Genomic DNA, 18864 nt, shown 5'->3' on the forward strand with positions numbered 1-18864 from the left:
TGGGTATTTCTATAAATTTTGCAAAGTCCTCCTTGTCGCCTTGTCAATGTATAAACTTTATAGGCGCCGTATTAAACACCACAGAAATGTCTGCAACATTACCACCTCAGAGAGTGACAGACGTAAGGCGGAATGTTCAGGCCCTGTTTCAGCCCAACATAGTCCAGGTCAAGCTGGTATTGAAAGTGTGGGGCCTCATGGCAGCGGCGATTCTTCTACTTCCATTAGCCCGCTTCCACATGAGGCTCCTTCAGTGGATGCTGTTTTCTCAGTGGTCCTTTCAACAGCTACCAATGACCCACAACATTTTGATAACCTCATCTTGCAAGAAACATCTCTCCTGGTGGATGGTTTCCCCTCAGCTTTTTCAGGGCAGACCCTTTGTTCTCCCCCCTCCAGTTGCCACTGTCACAACGGATGCCTCCCTGATCGGGTGGGGGGGGGCATTATCAGGGCAGGATGGTCCAGGGCACTTGGCAACAGTCAGAATGCCACCTGCACATAAATGTCCTGGAGATGAGGGCGGTGCTTTTGACATTGCAAGCCCTTCAGAGCTCTCTTCCATGGGGACTATAGCAATTCAAACGGACAATATGTCTGTGGTGTGGTACATAAACAAGCAGGGCGGAACAAAGTCCTATCTCCTCTGTCGAGAAGCACTCAGACTTTGGCAATGGGCGATTTCATCTCAATGGTTTCTGATAGCAACGCACATCCCCAGGAAGTCCAACGTCATAGCAGACAGATTGAGTAGAACTATTCTCATGCCTCACGAGTGGTCTCTAAATCAAGTGGTAGCAGACAGAATTTTTCAGAAGTGGGGCCAGCCTTGCTGCGACCTTTTCACAACTCCCCAAAACAGCAAGTGCCTCGACTTCTTCACACTCTTTCCTCTGCCAGGCCAACCCCTCAGAGACGCTCTTGTTCACGTTTGGCCCTGGGGTCTTCTTTATGCCTTTCCTCCTTTTCCGTTGATCCCGCAGTTAATTCGGAAAGCAACCGCATTGAGATCCAAAATTATCCTCATTGCCCCATTTTGGCCTCGACAAGTTTGGTTCCCGTTCCTGCACAAATACCTACTGGAACAGCCTTGGCATCTGGAACCCCTTCCGGATCTTTTGACCCACCTCACGGGCAAGCTGCATCAGTCTCTACATTCCATCAACCTCACAGCTTGGTTGCTCCACTTCCAGCCATAGCCAGGCTTCCCCTTATTTCTCCTCCTGTTCGTGATATCATTCTGGCCTCCCATAAGTCCAATACTAGAAAGACTTATGCGAGTAAATGGAAGTGTTTTTCACACTGGGCACAAACTAGGTCCTTAGATCCTTTCCATGCACCGATTCATGAGGTTCTGGACTTTCTGGCGGAGCTTTTTCATTCAGGGTCATCATCGGCCACTATCAGGGTACAATTAGCGGCCATTGCTAATTTTCATGTTGGACTCTCAGAAGCAAATATTATGTCCCACAAACTCTGTAAAGCCTTTCTCAAGGGCATCCTTTTGCTCAGACCTCCAGTCAAAGATCCACCCCCACAATGGGATTTGAATTTAGTTCTAACCTCACTAATTCTGCCCCCTTTTGAACCTGAAGCTTCTTGCTCCCTCAAATTTCTTTCTTGGAAAACGCTGTTTTTAGTAGCTATAATATCTGCCAGAAGGGTATCGGAACTTCAAGCCTTGTCTGTCCGTCCTCCTTATTTGGTTTTTCATAAAGACAGGGTAACTCTCAGAACAAACCCTTCCTTCCTACCAAAAGTGTTATCGGAAGCAAATCTAAACCACTCCATTGAATTTACCTGTCTTTTTCCCAGACTATACCAACAGGGCTGAACAAAAATTACATTCATTAGATGTTCATCACCAATTACGGTATTACCTAGACAGGACAAAACAATTCAGAAAGTCAGACCAGCTCTTTCTCTCTTATGCTGCAGGCAAGAAAGGGCTTCCGGTATCAAAGGTTACTCTTTCAAGATGGCTGACATCTATTATTACCTTGGTCTATGAGTTGAGACACAGGCAACTTCCCTCTAGGCCTAAGGCTCATTCAAGCAGGGCACTATCAACTTCAACGGTGTTTCAAGCAAGGTTACTACTAGATGCCATTTGTGCAACAGCTACATGGGCTTCCAAACATACCTTTATTGCCCATTACAAGTTTGATTTAGCCTCCAGAAATAGAGCTGATTTTGGTTCCACTGTACTCAGGAGTCTGTTTCATTGAGCCACCCAGGACTAAGATGCTAGGGACGCTGTCCCATCCAGCAAGAATGAAGGCGAGAATGACAACTTAACATTAAGAAGTTATGTCTTACCATAATGTTCCATGTTAGTTGTCTTCTCGCCTTCTTTCTTGCGTCCCTCCCTCCTGCCCCCTAGCCTGGATAGACTCGAGGTTCTGAGTCCTTCCATTTCTGGAGATACAATATGTTGCGTCTTTTTCCTTGTATCCTTAGTGTTACCAGCAGGTAATCTTTTCTCGTAAAAAAGAGGATTATAATATTATTATTATAATATTATTATTTATACTATGTCTTAGCTTCCAAACGAGATCTGGGGAGTTAGCGCATGGTATTGTGGGATATAGGGCTGCCTCGAGCCGGTAAAAATAGCTCTCGAGCTATAGTATAGGCTGAGTCGGAGCCGAGGATCGGCTCCGAACCCATCTAACAAGAAAGAAGGCGAGAAGAAGACAACTAACATGGAACGTTATTGTAAGACATAACTTCTTATTACTGTATGTAATCGGTATGTTTCCTTATAGCTTACCCTTTTGTTGCTTTCTTACAGTGTCAGCAGCAATTTATAAGTTAGAGGGACGGGGAATAGTTTTATACTCATTTAATGGCAGCATTGTACTGGACACCACACTTTGAGGCTTATGAATTATATGTGATCAGTATTACTACAGCTGAACCCCCCCCCCTTGAGCATTGAAACATGTTGCACCAGTGTGGCATTCTTTTGTCAGCTGTGTAGTTAAACCTCCACTCTATAAGGATAATTCTTGAGGCAAGTTAGGAATGTCACCGCTGATGCTGTGGGACAACGCTTAAGGCATAATACATACAGGAGAGACTTACTGGTACAGCTGACCCCAGAGGGGCTATTCCCAAGGTATGCTAGCAGTATTGTTATATTCCACCTTGGAGGGGGTGTTTTTATGACATTTGAGCGGTACTGTAACATGGACTTTCTATATACATAAACAGTCAATTTATACCTGACTTGATTCTCACAGGATTTTTTTTTTTTTTAGCATTGTCTTCAGTACTTCTTTTTAGTTGAGTATTTCCTCCATGTCTGCCGGCCATCAAACATTCCTGCCACTTGTCCTATGTTATGATTCAAGACGAACAGGCGGGGTAGTTCGTTTATATGCCTTATTATATAGAAACACATCGGGCTGTATAGCAGCAACATAAAATATAAACAAACTGATTAAATAACAGACCATTACTTACATGCATGCATGCTTACATCTCAACAGCTATCTACAAAATGGCAGTCTGGCTCACACGTGATCAGTATTTATACACATGTGCAAGCCCATGGAAAGCTTATTAAAGGTATACATACATACATACTGATCTACATCCTCCCTCTTTAGTGAATTGCCCACAATAAAATGACATCTGAAAAAAACATGCAATTATACAGACACTAAGAAAGAAGCACAACGATCATGTCCAAGTTGCAGTGTGTGTAACATGGTCTGGAAGTGCGACCTGATCTAGTGATATAGCAATTAGGACTGGGTTTAGCAACAGGGACAGTCATTGGTGAACAATCTGTTTCAGGAATCTTCTCAGGAACTGGGATATTTGCTAGAATGTCCTCTGGAACTGAAACACTGCATAACTCACTCTGAAGTCTAGATTCTTTTTCCCACAGGCAAGATGCTGTAATACAGGCTGGACACTGGTACCAAATGTTTCCGATTCCACTTAAACTCTACTCCTTGTGATTCCACAGTGTACAATCTGAGCTCTGGACATGCACTTTTCACGACTCCAATCCGATCAAAACCTTTGAACATCTGCATCCTCACTATCTCCCCTTCTCATTATGGATTGAGCAGTTTGCTGGACTTATCATAATAGGACTTCTGTGACAAATGCCTTTTCATAAGTTGAGCTCTCATTGCTTTGTTGTTGTTAGCACAGGGAACCAATAGATTGCTACTAATTGGTAGTGTGCTTCTAGTTTGTCTCGCCAAAAGCCTTTGTGCAGGTGAACAAATATGTTTATCACAAGGAATATTTCTGAGATTCAGAAAAACATTGCTATTGTTTTGTTTCCATTTCTCTAATAACTGTTTTGCACTTTGAATTGCACATTCTGCCAAACTGTTTGACTATGCTTACTCAGGACTACTCATAACATGAATAAAGTCCCATTCTTCAGCAAATCTGTTGAACTGCTGGCTTGTAAACTGTGTACCATAGCCAGAAATAACTTTGTGCGGCTACCACGGACTGCAAAATGACACTTCAACTTAGTAATGACAGTACTGAATGCTAGATTACGAAGTAGATCAATCTTGAACCAATTTAAATAAGAGTCTACTAACACTAAGTAATGTTGACCATTCCATTCGAAAATGTCTGTCGCTACTGTCGACCAAGATAGTTCAGGAATCTGGTTTAGTGAAGTGGTTACTTCTGTTGATGTGGCTTAGTACTATTACATACAGAACAAGATGAATGTACTCTTTCGATGTCCTTTGACATAGAATGCCAAAATAGTAGTTCTCTCACCCTTTTTTTGGTAGAATCAGTTCTTGGGTGGCCACGATGCAAGATAGTAATATACTCTTGTTGCAAAGATTTTGGAGCAATCACTTTTGGACCTTTCATGATGATACAATTGTCAAACAAAATCTCATCTGTGTAAGGAAAAGGTTGCACTTCTAATGGTAAACAGTATTGCTTTGAAGGCCATCCTCAACGGATAGTGGTTGAACTTCTGAAGAATTTCCAGCAAAAGTAAAAAAGAAATGCTCCAGCAGCAAAACCCATCTATGCAATGGCCATATAGGTTCACCGTTTTGTAACCAATTAGCAATGCTAGTGTCAAATTGGTTTAATTCTGCGTTTCTTTTTGTTGACTCGTTGGTTGTGAAAGTTTTAGAACTAGATAGAGAGATAACATGCTTTGTTTGGCTAAGCTGTTATGATCAGAGCATTTCGAACTTTTTCTTCAACGTTCAGCATATCCTTGTCTATTAAGACAATAGAGTTGATGTTTTATTTTAACCATGATGGTTAGATAGTATTTGAAAACACTCAATAATTTTGATATTTAATAGGATGTGGTTATAGTATGATAGCTATTCATGTAATATTAGATTAATGAGTTTTAAGTCAATGGATTTTTGACACAGTGAGGCTGGGTCCTATCAGAATCTAGAGTTCTCATAGCCGTGATAGGTTATTTGATTCCTTTGCAAGTTTCTGATAGGATATTTACATTAGACCATCATGTGGTTGGCTAATGGGTTTTAAGCCAGTGGATTCTTGACATCATGAGGTTGGGTCCTGTCATAATTCAGGTTTCTAGTAACTGTGATAGGTTTCTGATGGGGTATTCACATCAGACCATTTTGTGGTTGGTCAACAGACATATAGTAATATTAATTATGCACAGTTAATTTATTGATTGTTTTATGATGATTATTGGCTGTTTTTAATTGTTCTAACTATTTAAAGATGTGTTGTTGAGGGGCATTTTTGAATCTTCTAAAGCATTGGATCTGAGGCTGTGTAACTTCTAACCTCATTGATGTGTAGAAGAAAAATTTCTCACTTCCATGACTTCAAAATCTAGTGTTTCATTTTCATGCTGTTCAGTGGTATTTCTGGGTGATCTGGGCAAAGTATCAGCAAGATAAAGAAGTTTGCCTTTTGTGTAGGCAAGATTGAAATTATACTTTTGCAATTTCAACATCATGCATTGCAATCTGGTTGGAGCTGTATGCATAGGTTTTCTCAAAATAGTGACTAGAGGTTGGTGATCAGTTTCGATTTGATTTGGGCAGTCATAAATATAATCGTGGAACTTCGAACATGCTAACACAATTGCTAAAAGCTCTTTCTCTATCTGCTCATACTGCATCTCAGTTTGGGTTGGAGTTCTAGACGCATAGGCTACTGGTCAACCCTCTTGAAGAATGACTACACAAATACCAAACTTTGAAGCATCACAAGGAAGAGTAACTGGTTTGTGAACATCATAGTATCTGAGTGTTAACGGACTAGCAGTTCTCTTTTTCAGGACATCAAATGCTCTCTGTTGGTGTTCTGACCAGGACCAGGATACATCTATGACTGTCAACTCTCTGAACAGTGCTGAAAGTTGGCTCAAGTCTGGAATGAACTTGCCTAGATAGTTAACCAGGCCAAGAAAACATTGTAAGGCTTGAACACTGTTTGGAACTGGCATCTCAAGAATTGCTGTTTGCTTGGAAGGATCTGGTCGTAAGCCTGAACTGGTAAACAAATGACCAACATAAGTAACTTCTCATAGCCTGAATTTGCACTTTTGATGATTCAGCTTAAGATTCCCTTCACACGCTCTTTTCAGAACTGTCTTGAGGTTTCTGCCATGTTCTGCTTCACCATTACCTCCTACTAGAATAACATCTACTATAATAGCACACGGATAAGCAGAAAAAATTTGTTCCATGGCATGCTGGAAGACTTCAGTGGCAGAATTTATCCCAATGGCATTCTCAAACGTCTGTAGCTGCCAAAAGGAGTACTGAAAGTGGTTAGCAATGGAGATTTTCGATCAAGCAGAATTTGCCAAAATGAACTTTTTGCATCAAAAACAGAAAAAACAGTGGCATTTGGCATAACAGCTGCGAGTTCTTCAACTGTACACATTGGATGATGAGGTCTTTTCAATGCTTTGTTCAAATCTCTTGGATCCTTACATATTCTGATATCATCTGAGCTTTTCTTATGAGCTACCACCATGTAAGATATCCATTCAGTTGGTTTGTCAGCTGGACAAATCACACTTTGCTGCACCATTTTAACTATCTCAGCCTTGACTCTGTTCTGCATAGTTACTGGAACTTTCCAGGATGGTCTGACAACTGGGCTGACTTCAGGGTATAACTTCATGGAGTACACAGCTGGGAGTTTGCCTAGTTTGTCTTCAAAAAGATCAACATAGGTAGAGAAAATAGTCTGGGCAAAATTAGAACATAGGTCTTTTAAGCTTACATAGTGGACTTCCTTATTAAATGAAAGTAGTCCCGTTCTCAAACTGTCTGTGAGGACTAATAATGACTGTATGTGCCTTTTGACTATGTAAAATTGCAAGTCATAGCTGTTCCTAACAGCATAACATGAAAGCACTACTGAACCTTCAGTTTGAATTTCTTCTCCACCAAAAACAAGCTTCACACACTTTGCCAAGTCAAGCTTCTCACCAACACATACGCTAGCAAATGTTTCTGCTGACATAACATTGCACTTTGAACTGTGTCTATTTTGAGCTCTGTGGGTCTTCCATTTATCTGAACAGTACAAAATGCTTCAGTCTTTGCCCATAAATCTACTGCATTCACTGATGTTCATAGTGTTTCACTGTTGCAATCATTACACTTGGGTTATCCTGCTGGCAGGCGACCCACAGTCGGCCCGAGTTCCAAAGTCTTGGTCCGGCGTCGGTTGCTGTCGCCTCTTCCCTGACGTCAGTGTGCCAGGGGGTATAAAAGTTGCAACCGACACCATTTTCTTCAGTCTTTCTTGCCGCATGGTGCCCGAAGCAAAAGCAGTTCACAAGTGCCGGTCGGCCGACTCCTGAGATTTTCAAAATTGAATTTCAGAACCAAAGTCTTCAATAAAGCTAAGTACCCCGTTGGGGAAACTTTTTCTTGCTCCAGACCGATGTCAGTAAAAGTTAATAATTGCATTTCTTGTGGGAAGCAAATACCTCATAAGGACTTTCACTCTTACTGCATTCCTTACCTAGGCCCTGACCACGGCGTTACCAGTTGTCAGTTTTCTGCTAGATTCAATAAATACACTATTAAACGTCAGCTTGATTTTTTATTTTGGACGAAGATTTAATTATATAATGCCGTCGGAACAGCCGACGACCGGAATGTATAAAAAACGCAAAGGCAAAGAAAAAGACAGGCATCCGAGGTCCAAAACCGACAACGAAGCCTCTTCTAGGCCAGTCGCTGGTTCGCCGGTTCTCAGTGAGGTGTTTTCGCAGCCCCTGACACTCGCTACCTCAGAGCCACAGGCCATAACCGAAAGCCACATGGAGACACCGAGGCCTGTGGAAACTCAAGGTATTGGGCCTATGGAAAGTATACCCTCAGATGGGTCCGGAGCCGCTGAGCAGGCACCGGCTTCTGAGGATGTTTTCAGACCTTCACAGCTTCCAATTAAAGCTACTACAGCAGCAAAGGCAAAGTCAAAAACACCATTAAAGACAAGGAAACAAGTGCAGCATTCTCCAGAACAGTCATCCATGCCAAAGAAACAGATGCTTAAAATGGCCGAAGACCTTATTACTTTAATCAGGGGTTCCCATCCCCCTCCTGACAAAAGGCCTAGGCAAGACACAGATTATGATTCCTCTGATCAGGTTTCCATTTCCTCTGATTTTTCTTCTGACTAGGGCTATTCTCTCCCTCCCTATAAGGACTCTGATGCTGAAGAGTCCATTCCTTCAGCCTCACCCCCTGAGGATTACTCTTTTGGGAAAACCCTGCACACCATATGGGAACATTTCCATTGGGAGAGCCAGGATTACTCAGAATCCAAGAAAAGGCTCAGAGATTTCCTTTTGTTGCCTCAGCACAGGCCCATGGCTATCCCCCCCCTGTGCTTGATATTGTAGATGATGTTTTTTCTGAATCCAGTCTGTCTCCAGATTCTTTACCCCCTGCACCAGTAAGGCCAGACAGGTACTACAGGGTCCCTGACTCTCATAAATTTCTTTACAAAAACCTCGCTGCAGATCCAGAAACAATTTCTCAGGGTCCTAAAGGGGTTAAAGCTTCGGCTGCCAAAAATCCTGTCCCCTCAGATAGGTATTTCAGAGCTCTGGACAGATGGGGGAAAAAGGTTTACACTTCTGCTACTTTAGCTGCAAGAGCTTTAAACTGTCAGTTTTACATGCTTAAATATCAACAGTATCTCATGTCATTGTTAGCAGAAAATGGTTACAAATATAGAAATTCCTGACAGTAAAGAAATGCAGGATTTATTGCACGCAGTTGAACAAGTGGGAAAGCATACTCTGCTATGTGGTTTTGATTCATTAGAGGTTTCTTGTAGAGCTGCAGTTACAGGCTCAGTTATTCGAAGACATGCTTGGTTGAAAGAACAAAGTTTACCTGACCATGTTAAAGTAAAATTATTGGATGCTCCACTACAGCATGATACTTTGTTTGGTGTTAAGGCAGAAGAGGTGTTAAAGAAAATGGAGGATAAAGCAAAGTCAATGCAAACTGTGAAAGATTTCTTACAGGTTCAACCACCTAGATTTAGCAGAAACTGGCCTTCAAAAAAATTGGTCCTTTCCAGTGTCAGACAGGCCACAAAGAAGCAGATACAGATACCCAAGAGGCAGATCTCAGCCCTAAGGCTCCTACAGACCTAAACAATGGGGTACTTCAGCCCCCAAAGGAGGAGAATACAAATCATAACCTTATAGGAAACGGTTACAATGACTTCACTCTGCAAATGCCAAGCTCTTACCAGTTGACAGTACGCCTAGGGGGAAAGCTAGCACTTTTCTCAAAAAATTGGCACATAATCACCCAAGACCAATGGGTGTTGATTATAGTTTCTCAGGGGTACAGGTTCCACTTCCACACGCTTCAAAAAAAACAAAAGGTATGCCAAACCTGCCACAAAACCAGTGGGCAGAGGCACAAAAACAGATTGCTGCTCTCAAAAAGTTCCACAAGAACAGGGCCAAGGATTTTACTCACGACTTTTCTTAGTAGTCAGAAAAGACAAAGCCTGGCGACCAATACTAGACCTGTCAATCCTAAATATGTTCCTAGATGTTCCAAAATTCAAAATGTTAACACTACAACAACTGCTGCCCATGCTGGGCAAGGAGGCTTGGCTAGTTACTTTGGATCTCAAGGAGGCATACCTGCATGCCCCAATCAGACAATCGTGCAGAAGATACCTCAGATTTATAGCAGGCTCAATGCATTACCAATTCTCTGCACTGCCCTTTGGCTTATCTACTGCACCCAGGGTCTTCACAAAATGCCTGGCACCAGTAATTGCGTTTTGCAGGCAAAAAGGAATTCAAATATATCCCTACTTGGACGACTGCCTTATTCAAGCAGAGAGCAAGGACATTCTTCTAAAGCACCTGGCGTTTGTAAAAAGATTGCTAATTTGTCTAAGGTACACAGTAAACGAAAAGAAATCAAAACTAGTGCCCTCTCAAGAGATAATATTCCTGGGCGCAAGCTTAAATACAACTGCCCAGATGGCTTATCTCACGCCAGACAAACAAAGGCAATTGTCTCATTACTTTCAAATGATGGCAACAAAGACCCAGCTTCCTGCAAGAAAAATTCTGCAGGCCCTGGGTTTCATGGCATCTTGCGTTCTACTAATTCCATATGCCAAACTGCATATGAGGAAACTACAATGGTATCTAAAAAGTGTTTGGACTCAGCATTGTCACAGCCTAGAGACAATCATAACCTTGATTCCCTGCCTACAACAGGAGTTTCGATGGTGGTCCCAGGCCTGTCACCACAACAAGGGACAGCCTTTCACCTTACCCTACAGCCAGGCAGACAATAACAACGGATGCATCGGATTATGCCTGGGGAGCACATATGGCAGGAAAATGTATTCAGGGCACATGGCCAAAGGAACAAATGCATCTTCACATCAATCAAAAAGAGATGCTAGCTGTACAGAATGCCCTGACAGCCTTCAAGGACCTAATACATCCAGGACAACTATTAATAAAGACGGACAGTACCACAGTTATGTGGTACATAAACAAGCAAGGGGGCACACATTCCTACCCCCTATGCAGACAAGCCATGACTTTGTGGAACACAGCACTGACCTACCAGGTACATCTGCAAGCACAATTCCTGCCAGGAACAAAAAATACACTGGCAGACAAACTAAGCAGAATTCTCATGGATCCTCATGAATGGAAGCTAAATCCACAAGTGTTCAACATGATAACAAGGGAATGGGGACGCCCAGACATAGATCTTTTTGCCTCACCTCACAATTACCAAATACAGAAATTTTGCACAAGGACTCTCAAGCATGGAAAGTGGATGGCAAAACCTGACAGTCTATGCCTTCCTCCCATGCCTCTTCTCACCAAGGTGCTTCTAAAAGTCAGACAAGAGAGGCCAAAAATTATCCTGATTGCACCAGACTGGCCATGCCAGCACTGGTACCCAATCCTAAAGACTTTGTCTCAAGGCCCACCTTGGCCTCTACCTCAAATCCCGCATCTTCTGACACAGCAAAACAATCAGATTCTGCACAGTCAACTCAGAACCTTAAACCTGGCAGCATGGCAGATAATGTAGCCACTCAGACTGCACCTCTCTCTAAAGCTGTTATGGATGTAATTTTGGAAGCCAGGAGACCCAGCACTAGGAAATCTTATGCATAAAAATGGAAGAGATTCTGTGCTTGGAACCAGGCACAAGGGCTCGACCCACTGGTCCCTAATATTCCTCAGATTTTGCAATACCTGACTGAGATGTTGGACAAAGGCCTATCTTTTTCATCTATTAAAATCCATGCCACTGCCATTTTAGCTCATTACAATACAGATCCTCCTATTTTTTCACATCCTCTACTACGACAGTACCTCAGAGTGGCAAAGAATATAAGACCCCCTAGGAGAGCACCAGTACCTTCTTGGGATCTCAATTTTGTTTTAGAAAAACTAATACTGTCTCCATTTGAACCAGCCAGCACAGCAGATCTAAAATTCTTGTCATGGAAAACTGCTCTGCTCCTAGCAATAACTTCAGCAAGAAGAGTCTCAGAGTTACAGGTTGTGGAACCTTTCCTCATTTTTCACCAGGACAGGGTTTCTCTAAGGACGAACCCAACATTCATACCAAAAGTAGTCTCCAATGTGGCCTTAAACCAAACCATTCATTTGCCTACTTTCTACCCAAATCCCCAGAATAAAGGGGAAAGATTTCTGCATGCTTTGGATATACACAGGCAGTTACGATTTTACTTGGACAAAACAAAAGCTTTCAGAAAAACTGAGCAACTGTTTGTAGCATATGCTGCAGGATCACAAGGAAAACCTATTACAAAGCAGACAATCTCCAAATGGATAGGACACTGCATCCGCTTCTGTTATGCACAACATGGCAAATCTGTGCCTAAGGGCATTAGGCCTCATTCTACCAGAGCAGCAGCCACTTCAGCAGCTTTCCTCAGAGGGGTACCAACCAAAGACATATTAGAATCTGCAACCTGGAGCTCAGTGCACACTTTTACCAAGCACTATCACCTTCCTGTCTACTCCAAATCCAGAGCAGGCTTTGCCACTGCAGTTCTACAGGGCTTGTTAGCCTCACCAAATCCAATCTAGAACCAGCCACCCAACCTCCGTTTTGGGATTCTACCCAAGTGTAGTGACTGCAACAGTGAAACACGATGAACATAGTACAGTTGTGTACCTACCATATAAATGTAGATGTTCGAGTGTATTCACTGTTGCAGTCCAGGTTACCCACCCACCATCCCCCTCTTTGCTGGGACTATTCTGTAGTTCTCAACTCTATACAACCTATGTGGTGTATTTGCTTGTAGATGAAGGATGGTTGGTTGGCATATTTTTATTTTTTCAGCCTTCATATCTGGGGGCACCTGACATCTGGGGCAAGAAAAACTGAAGAAAATGGCGTCTGTTGCAACTTTTATACCCCTGGTGCCCTGATGTCAGGGAAGAGGCGACAGCAACCAACGCTGGACCTAGACTTTGGAATTCAGGCCGACTGCGGGTAGCCTGCCAGCAGGATAACCCAAGTGTAATGATTGCAACAGTGAATACACTCGAACATCTACATTTATGGTAGGTACACAACTGTACTTTTCATTAAGCACAGATATACCATCAACATAAAAAGTAGGGTCACAGCTTTCTAATTGATCAACTTGTCTGTTTGAATGTTCTCTTGATTTACAAAATCTTTGGAAATGATTCCACTTTTTACATCTGTGACATTACTGACCAAAAGCACTTTTCTCTTTTAGACACATGATTGCCACCACAATTACGACAATGGACTATGAGGCTAGGTGAGAGCACATACTTTGAATTTGCTGACTTACCCTAGTGCTTCACTGAGACTGTGCGTGCTCTGGAATTTGCTAGAACGCTATTGGAGTTTACCAGGGATGGTTACAGGGTTCACAGTTGCTGCCATGTGCTTTGGCCTGTTTCTTTTAACCACATGCTGTTTCCCCATTTTTAAGCATATTTGTATGCTTTTCCATGAGCTCATATATCTAACAAATGTCAATGGCTTTATTTCAAGTTAAATCACTGTCACGAAGCAAAATCTTTCTCACAGCATCATCTTTAATACCGCACACGTCTGTCTTTTATCAACTCATCCCTTAAATCACCAAATCTACACGTTTTAGCTTAGTTTCTCAAGTCACTTATATATGCTGCAAAAGTTTCACCCAGGCTTTTGATCCCTTGTGTAAAATAAGTGCCCTTCTACTGTACTATTTGTTTAGGGGTTACACATTTCTATAAATTTACGTTTTAAGCACTCGGGGTCTTCCCTTGATTCAGCCAGTATCACAATGTGGCGGTTTCCCCCTCCCCTGCAAACATAGCAGGTTTATACACAAATGAACACTCTCTTTCAATGGCTTTTGAACCAGCTAAATTGAGCAGAATAAATGTCTTTGTGCGTGCATCTTTGTCAGAAAATGCAGCTTGTATGAAAATATCGTAGTCTTTTTCAAACACTGTCCAATTCTCTGCAGTATTATTATCAAATACAAATGGAGCTGGTCTACAAAAGCCTTCTGCCATGCCAACAAAGTATGCTTACATACATTGCAAATATGGCCCTTGTAATTATGTACGAACATGCACACATACCAGGTGCTTGTAATAACATTCAAATGCACAATAAACTCTTCGAAATACTGTACTTTGCAAAATTATGCTTTGAAATGGCTATATTTGTGAAATTTTATTCATTTAACATTTGTTAACCAGGAAAGTCCAACTTGGAACGAGCCAGTTAACTAATAAGCTAATAACTGTACTGTAATACTGCACAAACTTGCGAACACTTTGTATACTTTGGATATCTTGAATAGCTTTACTTAATACGAAAAAGTAGCATCTAGCAAAAAATGGTCATTTTCCTTATTTTATACAGTTTATGCGATTCGAACATTATTTCAAACATTTTCATAACTATTTTGAATATTTTTATCAATATGTCGCAGTTTCGGACATTTTGGTTAACCGGAAATTCATTTTGAGGGTTCTGAGTGCTTTGTTTTATATTAAGTAAGAAATCATTTAAGCAAGTTTTAGTACCTGGAATTCATTGTTGACCTGTTTTGTGAGTTATACTTGCAGTGGGGACGATTCATTCCTCTATATTCCTCCAACATTAACCAAGTGCTTCTTGGTCTTGATTCTGGATCCCATTCTGACATCATGTCGCTCATCCTATGTTATGACTCAAGATGAACACGCGGGGTAGTTCGTTTATATACTTTATTATATAGAAACACATCAGAATGGATAGCAGCAACATAAAATATAAACAAACTAATTAACTAACAGACCATAACATACATGCATGGTTAATGTCTACAAAATGGCTGTCTCACATGTGCTCAGCATTTGTACACATGTGCAAGCCCATGGAATACATACATACTGATCTACAATTCCATTATTTGATGTCCATTTATTCCACAGTGGTTAGGAGTCCCCAGATCCACTGAAGTGAAGAAGGGGGTCTTAAAAGCAGATGCTGGTTTGTTTGTACCTTTGCTGGCTTTCTAGCTATGAGGGCATTTTTTTATGAGTGGTCAAACTCATTTCCTAGTGGTGACATTACCACTTGCATTGCTGCAAGGACCCACCCTTGTCCTTATGTCTTCACTCATTTAGTGGCAGCATTGTAGTGGATGTTGCACTTTGAGGCCAATTTAGTTACATGTGAGTAGTAGTATTACAGTTGCCCCCCTCCCCCAGCATTGCAACACTTTGCACCAGTGTGGTATTCTTATGTCAACTGTGTAGTTAAAACTGCTTTCCGTAAGGATAATTCTTGAAGCAAGTTAAGAATGTCACAGCTGATTCTGTGGGACTATGCTTAAGACAAACTGCATATAGGGGAGACTTACAGCTGACCTCAGAGGGGGTATTCTGAAAGTATGTCAGCAGTATTGTTACATTCAGCCTTGGGGGCATTTTTATGACATTTGAGCAGTACTGTTACATGGACTTTGTATATAGGTAAGCAGTCATTTTATACCTGATTCTCAAAGGATTTTTTACAGTGTCTTCAGTACTTTTTTTGTAAGTTGAATACTTCCTTCACATTTTCCAACCATCAAATATTTTACTAATTGATGTCCATTTATTCCACAGTGGTTTGGAGTCCCCAGATCCACTGGAGTGAGAGCTGTCCAGAAGGGATTCATAAAGGCAGACATTGGTTTGTATCTTTGCTGGTTCTTAGCTATGGGGGCTTTTTTTGAGTGGCCAAACTCCTTTCCTAGTGGTGACATTAGCAATTGCATTGCTGGAAGGAATGACCTTTGTCCTTTTATCCTCATGCATGCACTCCTTCATATATTGCAAGTGTTGTTGTCAGTGGCTGTCTTCATCAGCTCTTCCTATCCTGACACACATCTACTGTTAAATGTCTAAGACCATGATCATTCCCCCTGGAATGGACATGCCCATCCTGGCTGCCTGCACTGCCACATGCCTGAGTGGCTTATAAGACTTGAGTTGTCTGGGATGTTTTATCCTTGTATGCCATTAGTACAGACTTCCAGCATTAGCAGTTCAACAGCCGAGCCTTAGGGGGGACATTCTTAGAGTGTCCTAACAGTGGTGTTGCAGCCAAAGTTGGGTGGTATTTTTAGTATAGGCCAGCAGTAACTGAATGGTCATTCTTGCACTGTGTCAGGGGAACTGTTATAACCAATGCAGAGGAGTTATTCTTTCAGTATGTCAGTAGTGTTGTTGCAGCTTGCCCGAGGGGAGTTTAGCAGTCTTACAAAATGTGAAAGTTGATATTACAGTAGATCCAGTGGTATTAAAGCTGATCCATGAGGGACATCTCTACAAAATGCGAGCATTGTCATTGCATACTATCCTGAGTTTGCTAGAAGTGCATGGCTGACATTGAGGGGAGGTGGTGGGCACTGTTATGGCTTAGGAGGGGAAGGCACTTTTAAACCATTGCAGCAATACTGTTAAGGTTGACTCAAGGTGGGTTCACACTCGGTGGGTGTCAGCAGTGCTGTTATGTCTGTCTTAGTGATGTTGTGGGGAAGGCATTGTTAAACTTTGTTAGTATTAGTTCCCTGGGATCAGTGATTGCTAACCCATTAAACCATGTCAGTAATGCAGTTATGTCTGTTCCACTGTTAGGTACTATGAGACAAACATGAATCTATTAAGTATTAACTGCAGTTTGTTTGTTACTGTTGTATGATTTCTGTACTGTTCACATTATTTTTGTTCTGCCTAGGAAATATCTGATGGCATTTGTTATGTTACCATTACTGCATGAGTTACATACTGTATCATTTTTGTCTGTGCCTGGTGAGTGGGGTAGGTATACAGATAGATAAACTGTGTCAGCAGTAATGTGGCAGAGCAGGTGGCAGTCCTCTAGCAAACATTAGCAGTACAGTTTTGGCTTATCCACTGGGAAAGTACATTATATCTGTGGTGGTGTTATGACTGATTCCTTTGTAGGGTCTCTTAAAATATGTTGGCATTAGTTCTGGCAGAGCATTGATTCTGTAAATGGTGACTATCTGTAGTGATGTCCTTCCGTTTCACTGTTGTAGTATTCATTACATTAGGGATCCCCTGCCAAGGGCAGCATGATGTCCATCCAGTATATCAAAGCCTTTAGGTTGCTTTAAGGTACACCGTACATCATATGTATGCTCCTTGCGTAGTGTAGGACATAAATGTAATGTCTGGATGTACGATTTTTGGAACTTCTTTGCTGCCAGTCTGTACACCATTGCTTGATCGTCTGTCTGAACACCCGTTCTGTTGCTGGTTCACCAAGCCATTGCAGATAAGTGCCCCAATTGGGGGTCTTTTTTACTTATTTTCTTGTTGCTTATGGGGTTTCATGTCAGTCAGTAAGGGTAAATGTCAGTGTGGGAAAGAGATTCCCCATAAAGACCGCCACGAACAGTGTCTGTTTTGCCTTGGTGCTTTGCGCGACCATACATCCTGATCAGATTATCCTCTCTCAGGAGTAGGCCAGGCTGAGGGGCTTTCTCAGGTGGCTGTTCTTCCCTCTTAGAAACATATGCTTAAAATGGCAGGAGGATTTGATTATATGATTAGGGTTCTATGCCCCTCCTGATAAGAGGCCTAGGGTTTCCCTCTGTCAGGCCTTTGTACCTAAATCCCTTCATGGTAGACTTTTCTTGATGGTGCTGTATCTTGAAAACCAACATCTTACGTTTCTTGCGAAAGACATGATGGAGGAATTTCCTTCTCAGAGGGATGGCTGTCAGTGAAGAAGAAGGCCAAGAAACCTAGGCCAGAATCTTTTGCTGTTCAGCCTCCATCAGTTGAGTCTCCCGAGGCAAGTGAATGCCAGGATGTTTGCCTGGCCTTATCTTTGGATTCCTGTACCACGATTGTGTTGGAAGGCTGACAGGGATCCGTCTTTATGCACGTCCAAGGAGGTATTGCAGGCGTCTGTTTTGGACGTTCAGGTGGAACCATGGCTGAGTATCTCCAAGGGGCCTAGGGGGTGTTCCTCAAATATTAGTCAGAGAAGAAGCCCCTACTACCATTATTGAGTGCCATCCTGGTCAGAGCCTTCCAAAGTTTATAAGGTAGACATCCCACTGAAGAAAAGCAAAAGACTAAACATATTTCTCTTGCTCCTAAGCATTCAGAGTGAATAGCAGGCCTTCACTCAGGGCTTGTTTAGTGCTTTGATGGTATTTAAACCTCCTCAGGGAATTTATGTTCCAGCCCCACCTTGGTCCTCTACTCCCCTAAAAAGACACAGGGAATAGGATTGCTCCGAGGAGGAGCTGGATTCGGATGAGGAATCCCTTGCTTACTCTTCTCAGATTCCTCTCCTTTGGACTGTGGATCAGTGGAAGAAAAATCCACCAATCCTAATACTCCCTTTAAAGAGATTTCTTTTGGGGACACGATCTCTAGAATAATGGAGTTCTTTAAATGGGACTGTTCTCAGGTTTCTGAGGTACGTAAAAGATATTATGAGTTGCTGCAGATGGAATCTCCTAAACCTTCTGCTGTTTCTCCTGTTTTGGCTGCCTTGTTGGATTCATTTTCCAATACTTCTAAGGCTCCAAACACTCAGACCCCTGCTCCCAGGAAACCTGATAAATTATATAGAGGTCCTGAGGACAGTCACTTTTTGTACTTGTCCTTCTGTTGACCCCATGGTGGTGTCTGTAGCTTCTGACAAGCCCTTTCAATTGCTTCCTTCTCCCAAGTTACTGCCCTCTGATAAAGCTAGCAGGAGTATAGAAGAGGCTAGGTAAGAAGGTTTACACCTCTGCTACCTTGGCTTATAGGGCTGTTAATTATCAGACCCATATGTCCAGTTATTTTTGGCT

General features: G+C 42.1%; 1 protein-coding gene across 2 annotated transcripts in view; it reads left to right on the plus strand.

Annotated features, from left to right (window-relative positions):
- Positions 1–18864, plus strand: part of DCXR (dicarbonyl and L-xylulose reductase) — a 513647-nt gene that overhangs the window by 466940 nt on the left and 27843 nt on the right. Inside the window, exon 7 of one of the 2 annotated variants that reach the window (XR_006364447.1) lies at positions 15650–15716. The exons of the other annotated variant lie outside the window; for it this stretch is intronic. The gene's annotated coding sequence lies outside the window, so the exon portion shown is untranslated. The remainder of the gene's footprint in view (positions 1–15649; positions 15717–18864) is intronic. 2 annotated transcript variants of the gene reach the window in all.

This window comes from Protopterus annectens, chromosome 4.part0 (assembly GCF_019279795.1).
Source record: "Protopterus annectens isolate FY-2018-M chromosome 4.part0, PAN1.0, whole genome shotgun sequence".
NCBI classification, from domain to species: Eukaryota; Metazoa; Chordata; order Ceratodontiformes; family Protopteridae; genus Protopterus; species Protopterus annectens.